Genomic DNA, 12,074 nt, shown 5'->3' on the forward strand with positions numbered 1-12,074 from the left:
ACTGTGACAAAGCATTTCCTTCGGTTGAGAATGTCAGCACAAACCACAGCAGTGTTCCCAGTACCTGTGTCTGTCGCGGTAGGACTCACTGGTCTAATGTTACAGTCTGGTTTCTGCAGATACACACAGTAGCATTTATGCTCATGACAGTAGCACATCGTGCAACAACATGACAGTTATTAGATGTGCCACTGTCTTGCTATTTCATGTCAAAAGCCACATATATTGCTGTAACCAAATTTGATTGCCCTTTTCAATATTTTAATAATTGCACTTAACTATTGTTGGTCTGTGTTAAAATCATACATGGCATTTAAAAATATTCTGAGAAGGGGTACATGGACTTCACCTAACTGTTAAACGGATCTACAGCGCAAAAATGGTGATGACCCCCAGGGGCTAGATGAAATTCTAACCCCTAAATCCAGTGGCTGTGTTTTGCTGCCCTTGGATGTTAATACGTCTGCATCGGTGCTCCAGGCTGTCCCTAAAGGTCCCTGCTCCAGGGCTCCTGGTCTGTATCTGAGATTCTTGTTCTGGGAGTAGCCCAGGCAGCACCTGTCCCTGGAGCCCTCCCAAGCCTCAGATGAGACAGAAGAAGCTCTGGAAACTGTAGAGTGATTTGTCAATGTACAACTTGGTCGGCACCCCACCCATTCCCCAGGCCAGCTCATGAGCTCCCACCCCACCCTGCTTTGGGGTCAAACCTCCACACATGGCTGTAGACACTGCTCCTGGCAGCTAAGTCTCCACCTGACCTGGTCCCTTCACAGCTCATATGGGCTCAGCTTACATCCTAGCTCTGGGGACTATGGGTTCAGGGCAACCTAATGCCATTTCCACAAAACTACAGGTTTTACTGTGTGGTTTTCCTGATGAGGGAATCATACCATTGTTGAGTTATATTGTTTAATTCACTAACTTGTTCATTCATTTATTTATTCTACGAACACGCATCGGGCAACTACCAAGTGTGAAGCAGAGTGTTTTAAGAAGAAAAGTTATCATACAAGTTCCATGATGAAGGGACCATGTCAGGGTGTTCTGCACTGTATCTCCAGCCCAGAGAATAGGGGATGGGAAGGTAGATAGTAATTAGGTATTTTCTGGTGAATTCATTCATCTATTCATTGAGTGTGTGTCATCCCATGTGTGGCTGGTGTTGCAAGTGGGTGCAATCTTGTTGGGTGGAGACCCTGCTCTTTAATCTGAGGGGTCAAGGCTAATTCTGCATAGTGAACATCAGAATTGAATTACGTCACAGGTCATCTAGTTGGTGTCGGAAGGTACACCAAGGGAGGATTTTGTAAGCAAAAGATTATAGTTCGTGTCATGAAAACTACTAAGATACATAAATACCAAAAGTTTCAGAAATCATGGGGCAGATTTCATGGCCTACAACGTGTCCCAGGTGAATTACCCACAGATTCCATGTCACACTTTGAGAACAAATCTTTTTTTCTAAATCTCTTTTATTGAAGTATAGTTAATTTGTAACATTGTGTTAGTTTCTGGTGTACAGCATAGTGATTCAGTTATACATATATATATTCTTTTTCATTATAGGTAATTATAAGCTATTGAGTATAGATCCCTGTGCTATACAGTAGGACCTTGTTGTTTATCTATTTTATATATAGTAGTTTGTATCTGCAAATGCCAAACTCCTAGTTTATCCCTCCCCGCCCCCTTTCCCCTTTGGTAACCATAAGTTTGTTTTCTATGTGACTCTATTTCTGTTTTGTAAATAAGTTCATTTGATCATTTTTTAGATTCCACATACAAGTGGGATCATGATATTTGTCTTTCTCTGACTTCCTTCATGTAATATGATCATCTCTAAGTCCATCCATGTTGCTGCAAATAGCATTATTTCATTCTTTTTTATGGCTAAATGTGTGTGTGTGTGTGTGTATATATATATATATATATATATATATATATATATATGGAATATACGTGTATGTGTGTATATATATATGAAATATATGTGTATGTATATATATATGGAATATATATGTATGCATATATCCACTCATCTGTCGATAGACATTTAGGTTACTTCCATGTCTTGGCTATTGTAAATAGTGCTACGAACATTGGGGTGCATCTATTTTTTTGAATTAGGTCTTTTCAGGATATATGCCCAGGGATGATATTGCTGGATCATATGGTAACTCCTATTTTCAGTTTTCTATGGAATCTCCATACTATTCTCCATATTGGCTGCACCAAACTGCATTCCCACCAACAGTGTTAAGAGATTTTCTCAACACCCTCTTCAATATTTATTGTTTGTGTACTTTCTAATGATGGCCATTCTGACCAGTGTGAAGTGATACCTCCCTGTGGTTTTGATTTGCATTTCTTTGATAATTAGCGAAGTTAAGCATCTTCTCATGTACCTGTTGGCTATCTGCATGTATTCTTTGGAGAAGAGAACAACTCTTAAAGGAAGGCATTCATTTTTAGATTGAGCTATTGGTCAGCTCAAATCAGAAGATTTGATTTGGTTTCAAGCTCTTATCCATCAAGAGATGGGCAAGATTTCTGCTAGAGCCGTATATTTCCTGAGAGCAAGCCAGTGTCCATAGACCTGGGCAGACATGATCAGTCACTGGAGATGAGAAAGAGGTAAACAGCCATGTCCCCTCCTGAAAGGCCAGGGTCCCCCTCCTTGGCAGCTGTTTGTGGGATGCTATCTAAAGTTGCACAATGTTCTGAACTTGAGTGAAAACAACCATAGATTCAGGGGATTGTCCAAAGAACCATTCTTAGTGATGACTGCTGGGCCTTCCTTCAGGTCTCAGTAAGACGATTGATTCTAGGACAGAAGGTGGATGTCATGAACCGAAAAGGATGAGGAAAGTACTTCACAAAAATGGAGTAGGGCCATGTAGTTGAGCTTTCAACATGAGACAAAAGAGAATGAAATTCCTCACCCTGCCACCTTCCTCTGATCTCAGCCTCATCAGTATGTGTTGTCTTCCTAGATAATATAATACTCTCCCTTTGTGCTGCCTAAGCTCTGGGGCAGGCATCCTCCCCGGGTCTAAAGTGTGGCCACCTAACCCAGCGTGGCTTTCCTGAGTCTGAGGCTACTACAGACACGTCATGGAGCAGCACCGTGACTGACGATGGCCAGTGTATTCAAGTTAAGCTAAATCCACGTGAGCTAGCTGAGCAAAGAAATCCTCTCTGGGCAATGAATAGCCAGCTCCCAAGCATTCAGGCGAGCTTTACTGATAGGTTTCAGAACCGTGATTTTGTCATTGTTTGAGCTGGTCTCAGGACCACCTGCATTAGAATTACCTGAGATTCTTATTAAACACGCAGCTTCCCATCTCCACCAAGACCTAGTAAATTTGACTCTCTGTAATGGATCCAGAGAATCTGTATTTTAACAATTCACTAAATTATTCTCCTCTATCCTACGTTCAAGAATTAACTGGGGTTGAGGTTCAGCTCAGTGGTAGAGTGCCTGCCTAGCATGCACGAGGTCCTGGCTTCAATCCCCAGTACCGCCATTAAAAAATTAATAAGCCTAATTACCTCCACTCCAACAATTTTTTTTAAATACATAAAAAATAAAAAAAGAAGAATCAACCTCAACTCCACTTTTGTATCACCATTGTGCCTAGCATAATGCTTAACACATAGAAGATGCTAGACAAAGATTTTTTAAAAGGCTGAATAAACGTTCTTAGCAGCCCCTCTCCTGGCCTTCTGTGGCCCCACCTGCACGTTATGCATCGCGGTTACAGCCCTCTCAATTCCTGCTACCCCTTCATGGCTAAGGAATTGAGTTGTTTTTTTTTTTTTTTTTCAGGGTATTTCTCCCTCCCTTCCTCAGCTGTGGCTTCTCCAGGCTCCCTGGCCTCCCAAGTTTAATCCTTAAAGCATCTCAGCAGCCACAGACCTATTAGGATGGGTCAGTGGACAACAAAGAAATGTATGAGGCCAGTCAAGTTCAGGATCCCTCATTCCAGAATCGTGTCTAATAATCCAGGAAGGGTTGAGTTGGGTGTCTACCCAGGCAAGGCTCTATGGATTAACCAGGATGGTCAAGGTTGGGGAGGGGTGCCAGTGAAATGAAGCCACTGCGAGGGTCCTGGTAGGAGGGGTAATCCATGGGGTGTGGCTTTCCACCCATCTGCCTGGGGGAGTTGATACCCACGCTTTTGAGTTTGTTGTCATAAAATCACACTCAGTGGTAAGGCTCTCCTTTTTAGCACCTTGGGTTTGCATTTAAGTCTCCTGAAATGCTTTGAAAATACAAACTTTCAGATAGGTTGTCAATCATATTTCATTCCACGATTGCAGTGAGACTCAAGGCAGGTTTGTCTTGAAAACAACCCATGCCTCGTCCCTTTTGGCAGGGCAGAGCTCAGAGAAGAGCGATGTAATTGCCCAGACTGAGTCTGAGGTTAGAGTGTTTATGTAACAAATCCACTAAACTTAAATATTTCTTGTGGTGTGGTCAGGGCCGCAAACCTTTGCCCAGGCTCACTACCATGAATGTCATCTGTTTACTCAACCCTGTGTGGGCATCTCTGTTTACGTGAAAGGACCCTGCTAGCTTAAAGCCAGTTAATATGTTCAATCATACATCATGTTGCTTACGTATTTTATAATAAGGATTGCAGAGACAATTTTTCAAAGCAGTCAGACCGCTTACATTTGTGCGTGCCCTGATGAGCAGACATACTGAATGAATGTTCACTTGGCAAAATCTTAACAACTAAGGAATTTTTCTTCCCCAGATAATTACAAGAGGCCTAATGATGTTCCTCCAAGCCAGCCTTCTGATTCCCTTCCCCCTTGATAGAGACAACATGTACCAGACAAATAGCTGAGACAGACAGCCCGAAGGGACTGGAGAGGCTCTCCCGGGGCCAGATCAAGCCAACTATATGAGAAGTGATGCTTTCCAACTTCATCATGGAGCTGGGAGCCAAAGGATGTTTCAAGGGCCAGGGGAGAAGGTGCTGAATAACGCCCCCACTCCTTCCAAGGCATTTTATACTGCGGCTTCATTACTGAGTTTGAAACGTGAATTCCCAGAATATCAGGCATCCCCAGACTCAAATGTGAGTGCAGAAAGGCACTCCAAAGCCAAATGTAAATTATTTTTAAATTATTCATGCCACCTATTCGCCATTAGAACAGATAATTGAGCTAACTGTAAATATGTATAAACAGAAGTGACAGAAACAGAAACATCCACAACAAACTACAGATGAACAGAAAAATCCACTTAAGTGCCGAATAATTAGGGAGGAGGGAAGCCAAGGAAAGTGGGAGGCCATAGTTCTGGAGTGATGAGTGAGTTGGGACTAAACTGGAAATAGCCAGCAAGATGGGAGCTGGTTCCAAGAAGAGGAGGGCTGGGACTTGGCAGAGAGGAAGGGGGAGTGGTAGGGGCTAAGAAGCTAAACTCGTGCAGGGAAGGACAGATGAGCAGTGGGTTCTGGTTTCTGACAAGTCTGAGCTAAGCGAGGCAAAAATGACTGATGGAGCCCCAGCCAACAGGAAAAAAAAAGAGAAAGAAAGAAAGTCCGCTCTATAGGAGATGTTTGAGGTCCTTCTGGAACCTTGGGACACAGCGCAAGGAAATACATTCCATCTGCAGCATTCCAGCCCAGGACTGGCCCCCTAACCTGCAGAGTGAGCTAGGGGTAAAAATTTTCTTAGAAACAACACTCTCCTGTAGTGGCTAGCAATTTGGGAGTAAGAATGTGTTAAACGGCAAAAGGCTTGGGGCTCCCCTATTTTAAAAAAAAATTAGAGTTCAAAGTAGCTAGTTAGAACATGCAGGTTTTAAGAGTAGAAAAATGTGATGCTGTCCCCGCAAAAGGCTCCGGTTCACCACCAGAGTGTGGTCTGATGCAAACACGTGGAGGTAAATGACAGAGAAACTGTGTTCAAACACGAGTGAAGTCAGCAGGCAACCTGAGAATTAAAGCAAAAATTAGCTGGCAGTATTGATCTTTCCTAAAGGAGAAATCCAGCACGAGAAGTTCAGTTTTTAGCAGATACTGAAGCAGGAACAGAGCTTTAAGCAAATGTCCCTCCTCCGTACAGACACCTGACAGTTGCTGGCAGTTCCCAGACGGAGCCAGGTCAACTGCCAGGTGAGGACTGAGAGTGATGGAGACCAGCCTGGTGGGGAGGATAAGGAAGAGTCTAGAGGAAGCCTCACAGCAACCCAGGTAACAACAGGCACAGGAAATAAGCAAGTGAAGGCCAGGGTCAATCTACGTAAGTTGCAGAGAGGCTGTCTCCTACTTGTGTGAGAGACAGTAACTTTACCACGGAGCTGGTGCCCTATCTTTCACGGTCAGCAACCTCTCCAGACCAGGGCTTCCATCTCAGTGTGACCCAAGGGGGCAAGTGTCCTAGGAGGCAAAGATTTCTCCCCACCGTGTGACCAAGTCCCACCCCCATGCCAAGGATGGACGTGTAGGGGGGGGTCAACGTTTGTGCAAAACTACGAATTCCACACAAACGCTGAGTAGACATCCCAGGCGCTGACCCTGGTCTGAGACCTGAGTTATGGTATCAAAACAGAGATTAATGGTAAAGTCGGTATCATTTCCACCCAGATATTTTTAGGATAATCGTGTTTAAAATTCTGTGGTCTTATGGAATTGTCTCTGAATCAGTGTCCCTGGAGATGAACAGCATCTTTTATCCAGTATTTGATTAAACTTAAGAAACATTTTTCAGTGTTATGTACTTATCGCACACTCGGCTCTGACCCCTGGCTGTAGGCAGACACAGCCAGGATGAGTAAGGACTTCCCCTGGCACAAGTAGGCAAGCATGCTACGGAAATGTAATGTGCAACAGATGGATGATTCCTTATCATTATTACTGATAGCATTATTTCTATTCCTGTTGTCAAAAATCCAGAAACTGCTAAATGAAAAAACATCAGATCAATAAAATAGTAATAGCAAGAGTTTATTGTGCACGTAAGAACAGTTCTCAAACTGGGTGTTTTCAAACCAACATTGGAATGAAGCTCAGAGGTCTGTGTTACAGGACAACTTACATAGTGAAAATTCAGAGACTGTGTATTCTTTACAATGATTGGTTACAATAGTGAAGTTTTTCCTAATGATAGGGCATTGGTTAAAAGTGGTTTTCTTACACCAATTTTGGAAAACAGTGTAAGTTTCACTTATGATTTTCAAAGGCATTTACAAGAAGTGACTCAAGCTAATGTCACTAAATAAGCTAAATTAGGCTTACATGGCTTAACAATTTTGTCTGCTCAGGAAATAAGTCAAATCTTGTCTTCATTCCGTATTTTACTTTAACATTGCTTAGTAGCCAACAGTAGTAACTGTTCAATAATTTTTTCATTGAATGAATGAATCAACCAATTCATTATTACCAGGGACATTACAGTTGCCAAAGATGGCAGGAGGAAAGAGGACAAAGAGAGAATCCCTGAGTCAGGTGCTGTCGGGGAAAGTGCGCCTGAGGCTTGCCCTGAAGGTTAATAGAAAGTGTCAGTGAAGGATGGATACGCTAACACCTCACATTAGCTGAAGCACATCCATAGTCAACAGTAATGCAGGATAAATAATGTACAAGGTTAAAGGAATAAGACATTTAGGAGGGGAAGTGTACAGTGGTAGAGCACATGCTTAGCATGCACAAGGTCCTGGGTTCAATCCCCAGTACCTCCATTGAAAAAAAAAAAAAGACGTTTTCCTTAAAGACGTCCTCCATCTGCTTAAATACAGTTGACCCTTGAACAACACGGGTCTGAATTGTGCAAGTCCACTTATATGTGAATTTTTTTCCATAGCAAATACTATAGTACTACGTGATCGGGGGTTGGTTGAATCCATGGATGAAGAATCAGACATGAAAGAACTACATATGTGAAGGACCGGCTGTAAGTTACGCAGGAATTATGACTGCACGGAAGGTTAGCGCCCTTAACCCCCGCCACAGTGCTCAAGGGTCAACTGTACTGTATCTAGGTTGAGACTTGCAAGCCTGAGGGGTAGAATCCAGTAATATGCTGGCGTCTGAACCAAGGGAAAGGGGGGTTGGAGGGAGCTCTGTGAAACCCACCAGAGGTTGCCAGGAGCTGGGAGTGCACGTGCCACCAGGACCTCCGAGGGCAGGAAAACACCACACGTGGAGCAGACCCCCAAGGAAGGAGTCCTACCTGCCCCCTGAGACCTCACCTCTTAGACACAAAGCCCACAGACGAGGACCAACTTGAGGGCCAGGCCTGGGTTCCCAAGGAAGTCCCCTTCCCCTGAGGCAGCCGCTCCAGAACAACCTCGTCCTCCTCTGCCACCCAAGGCGCCCTGAGAAAAAGACTGGGGAGAAAACACACTCACTGGGATGCTTTATGAGTGAATTCAATCCAATATCACATATTTACCCATTTGTTGAGGGTATTTCTATTTGAACGTGATCTGGTGGGGGCTGTTCCCCCACACAGTGAAGCATCAGAATGGCCATGATTTCAGCTGTGTCCCCGCCACACTCAGCCGGGCTCCCCAGAGACCCATTCCCCCCACCCACACGCTGAGTCATTGCAAGCAGTAAAAATGCTTTGAACTGAGCAAAAGAACAAAGCTCTACCGTGATATTTCAAAGGAAACAGAGGAATTTGAGGAGCCGTCAGCCATCCTGGTTTCACCAAGATTACTCTTAGTGACCTTCAGCGTGGAACCCAGAGTTTTCATAACAACTCTGCTTTCTCAAACTCCAGATCACCTGCAGCTCCAAACTGCCTCTTCTCTGATTCATGTGCAGACTTTGGCCAAGGAGTAACTTCAGGCAGAAATCAGTGTTCCTGCTCCCCACCGGTCTCCACCTAAGCCAGTGTCTCAGAAGCGCCTCCTCCTTCCTTCGGGTTTTACCTGCCTGGAACAGTACCCTCTTTCGGCCAGACCCCTGGCCTCCCAGGTTTAAAGTCCCCTCCCCAAGCTCAGTGTTGCCCTACAAAACTGCTGATGGCAGACAGGGCCAGTTTTTCCAGCCTGTCTTTCAAACATCATCTTAAGAACAGAGACTCTATCTTTGGAATATAACCACAGAGTCACTCTGATAAGGCTGAATTTTAAACACAGTTTTTATAACAATCCAATTATTTCTTAACTCTGTTATCAAATTAAAAATACATTGTCAAGAATATTCTTGCCATTCTAAACCACAAATGGGATGGTTTTGTTTGGTTTCTTATCAAAGCAATGAAATTTAATCCATGCAATTGCAGAGAATCTCTCTTTTTAAACTTGGTTATTTCCATAGCAAAAAAGAATTCCTCGTAAAGTTAAATATAGAATTATCATATGACTCAGCCATTCCATTCCTAGGTATATGCCCAAAGAATTGAAAACAAGGACTCAAATACATACACCAAGTTCATAGCAGCATTGTCCACAATAGCCAAAGGGTGGAAGCAATCCAAGTATCCGTCAACAAATGAATGGGGAAACCAAATGTGGCACATACATACAAACGCATGACATTCTGACACACGCTACAACATGGATGGACCTTGAAAACAACATGCCGAGGGAAATAAGCCAGACATAATAGGACACATAGTGTATGATTCCTCTTGTATGAAATAGCTAGAAGAGGCAAATCCACAGACCAAAAGTGGGTTGAAGATTAACAGGGACTGGAGGCTGTTACTTAATTGGTACAGAGTTTCTATTTGGGTGATGAAAATGTTTGGAATGAGGTAGTGGGGACGGTTACGGAATACTATGCATGTAATTATTATCATTGAATTGTACACTTTAAAATGGTTCAAGTAATCAGTGGTATGTGTATTTTAGCACAAAAAATTTTTTAAATCAGGCTTTTTATTAGTATGACAGTTTTTGGCTACTGGATCAATTATAAATCTTATTGGCTTGTATTTAAAATCCCTGTAGTGACATTTATTCCCAGCATAAAACTCCAGTTTTCGATGTCTTTAAAACTTAGCCAGCATGTGACCAGCGTGCACCGTCCGGGAGCAGAGGCTGAGCCACAGCAGCCCTGCCTTGTCGCCAGCTCTCCGCTTCCTGCCTGTGTGACCCAGCCAGTCACCTGTCCTCCCAAAGCCTGAGTTTCCACTTCATATGATAACGACATTAATTATTTCATGGGGTTGTTGTAAGGATAAAATGTGTTGTAAGTGTTATGAGCTTAGTACCGTGCTGGCGCAAAGTAAGTGCTCATAGTTAAGCTATTATTCTTATTTTTATTCAATTGACAGAATTTAGCGTTTTTTTTAAATTGATTGAGATTAAAAGAGGGAAAATGATTAAGAAGCACTAACCATTCTGAGGAGAGGAACCATACTGCATGGCTCAAAGGCGTGTGACGAAACTCAGTCCTGGAAGTTAAGAAAGGGCATGAAGCTTTCCTGAACATTCCACCATCTGAGCCTGCTGGTGGCAACTTGGGGAGGCTGGAGGAGCCCAGGCTGAGTCATTCCCAGGAGGCTTCAGCCTGATTCCGGGGAAGCCTCTGGTCCCAGCAGCTGCGAAGCACAGCTGTGGGCAAATGGATACAGTGTCTTTTGCTTTTATAATTCTGTTTGCTCTGATCCCTGGCACTGTATTGGTTTATGCTCCTGGGGTACATCGCCAGTTCAGGCACCCAGACCTTCTGTTTCCCTTAGCCCTCCAGCCTCTAAACAACCTTCCCACTCCAGACCCCAGCAACATACAGGCAGGGGTCTGAAATGGCCACTGAGTTGGTCTGGATTAACATCCACTTTGAAGGTGTCAGGCCTGATAGGAAACTATTCCAGGGAGAGGAGGGAGCCTGGGGCAGGGGAGCAACAGCTCTCCCATCATAAACAGACCCCTCAGCTGTCACAGCTTTGGTTTCCCAGGAGCCCAGCGGGCAGGAGTTTGGATTCGAGATGTAAAGATACAGAGTTGACAGCTTGGCGGACATGGTGTCCTGATTGCTCTCCTCCGTGTGAGTTGCCGTTGCTGGTTGGAGGCTGGTATTTTCCTCTCTGTGTTGTGTAGCACTCGGCCCTTCCCTGGGAAGAGAGAGCACATTTTTTGCTCCCCTTATTCACCACTACTTTGGCATCAGTACAGAACACTTCATATAAGGGACCACAGTGCCTGAAGAATCTTGGAAATTTGTTGGGGGCAGGGGCTTGTGGGGGCAGGGAGTGGCTGTAAGTGAGAACACACACTGTAAAGACTGGAGCCCGGGAGAGTCTAGGGGCCCCTCTCCAGCCCCCTGGGCAGAGCAAGCACACCCCCAGGGACAGAGAGCAGGAAAACAGAAAGCTCCCACAGCCCCAGAATGAACGAAGAATTCCTAAGTAAAAGTGACCCAAAATAATGCAGTGTTCCACTAACAGCTGAAGGTGTAGAAGAGAACTTGTGAGATTTTTAAGTCATAACTGTATGTTAGGATACCCTGGAAGTTCATTTTCCCAATTCAAAGTTGTTTGTTTTTTTCTGATTCAAAAGTACATTAACGGTTGTTTAATGGCTATAGACTTTCAGTTTGGAAAGACAGAAGAAGTTCTGGAGGTGGAAGGTGGTGAATGTTGGACAGTTTGATTATATTTCATACCACAGAACTGTACACTTAAAAAGGAGTAAAGTAGTAAATTTCATGCTATGTATATTTTGCCACATCAAAATCCATTTTTCTATATTCAGAATCTTATAATAACCTTTAATGAAAAAGAACATGAAAACAAATATATGTCTATATATGCATCACTGGGACATTATGCTGTACACCAGAAACTGACACATTGTAACTAACTATATACTTCAATTAAAAAAATTTTAAGTACTTTTATTACTAGACACCTACAAACCTTTTCATTCATTGAATACAAATTTATCTCCTTGTTTTTATCCATTTTATCTCTGCGGCTTAGGTAAGCTCTGGTTCTGCTGACTAGATTCTACTCTAACTAGTTATGTGACCTTGAACAGGTCATTTCACCTTTCCGGTCTTCAGCTGCCTCACTTGTAACAGGAGAAATTTGAAAAGAATTGTCTGCTTACAGCCCTGATGGTCAAGGATTAGCATTTATTGAAAGTGTGCCATGTACCA

This window comes from Vicugna pacos, chromosome 8 (assembly GCF_048564905.1).
Source record: "Vicugna pacos chromosome 8, VicPac4, whole genome shotgun sequence".
NCBI lineage: Eukaryota > Metazoa > Chordata > Mammalia > Artiodactyla > Camelidae > Vicugna > Vicugna pacos.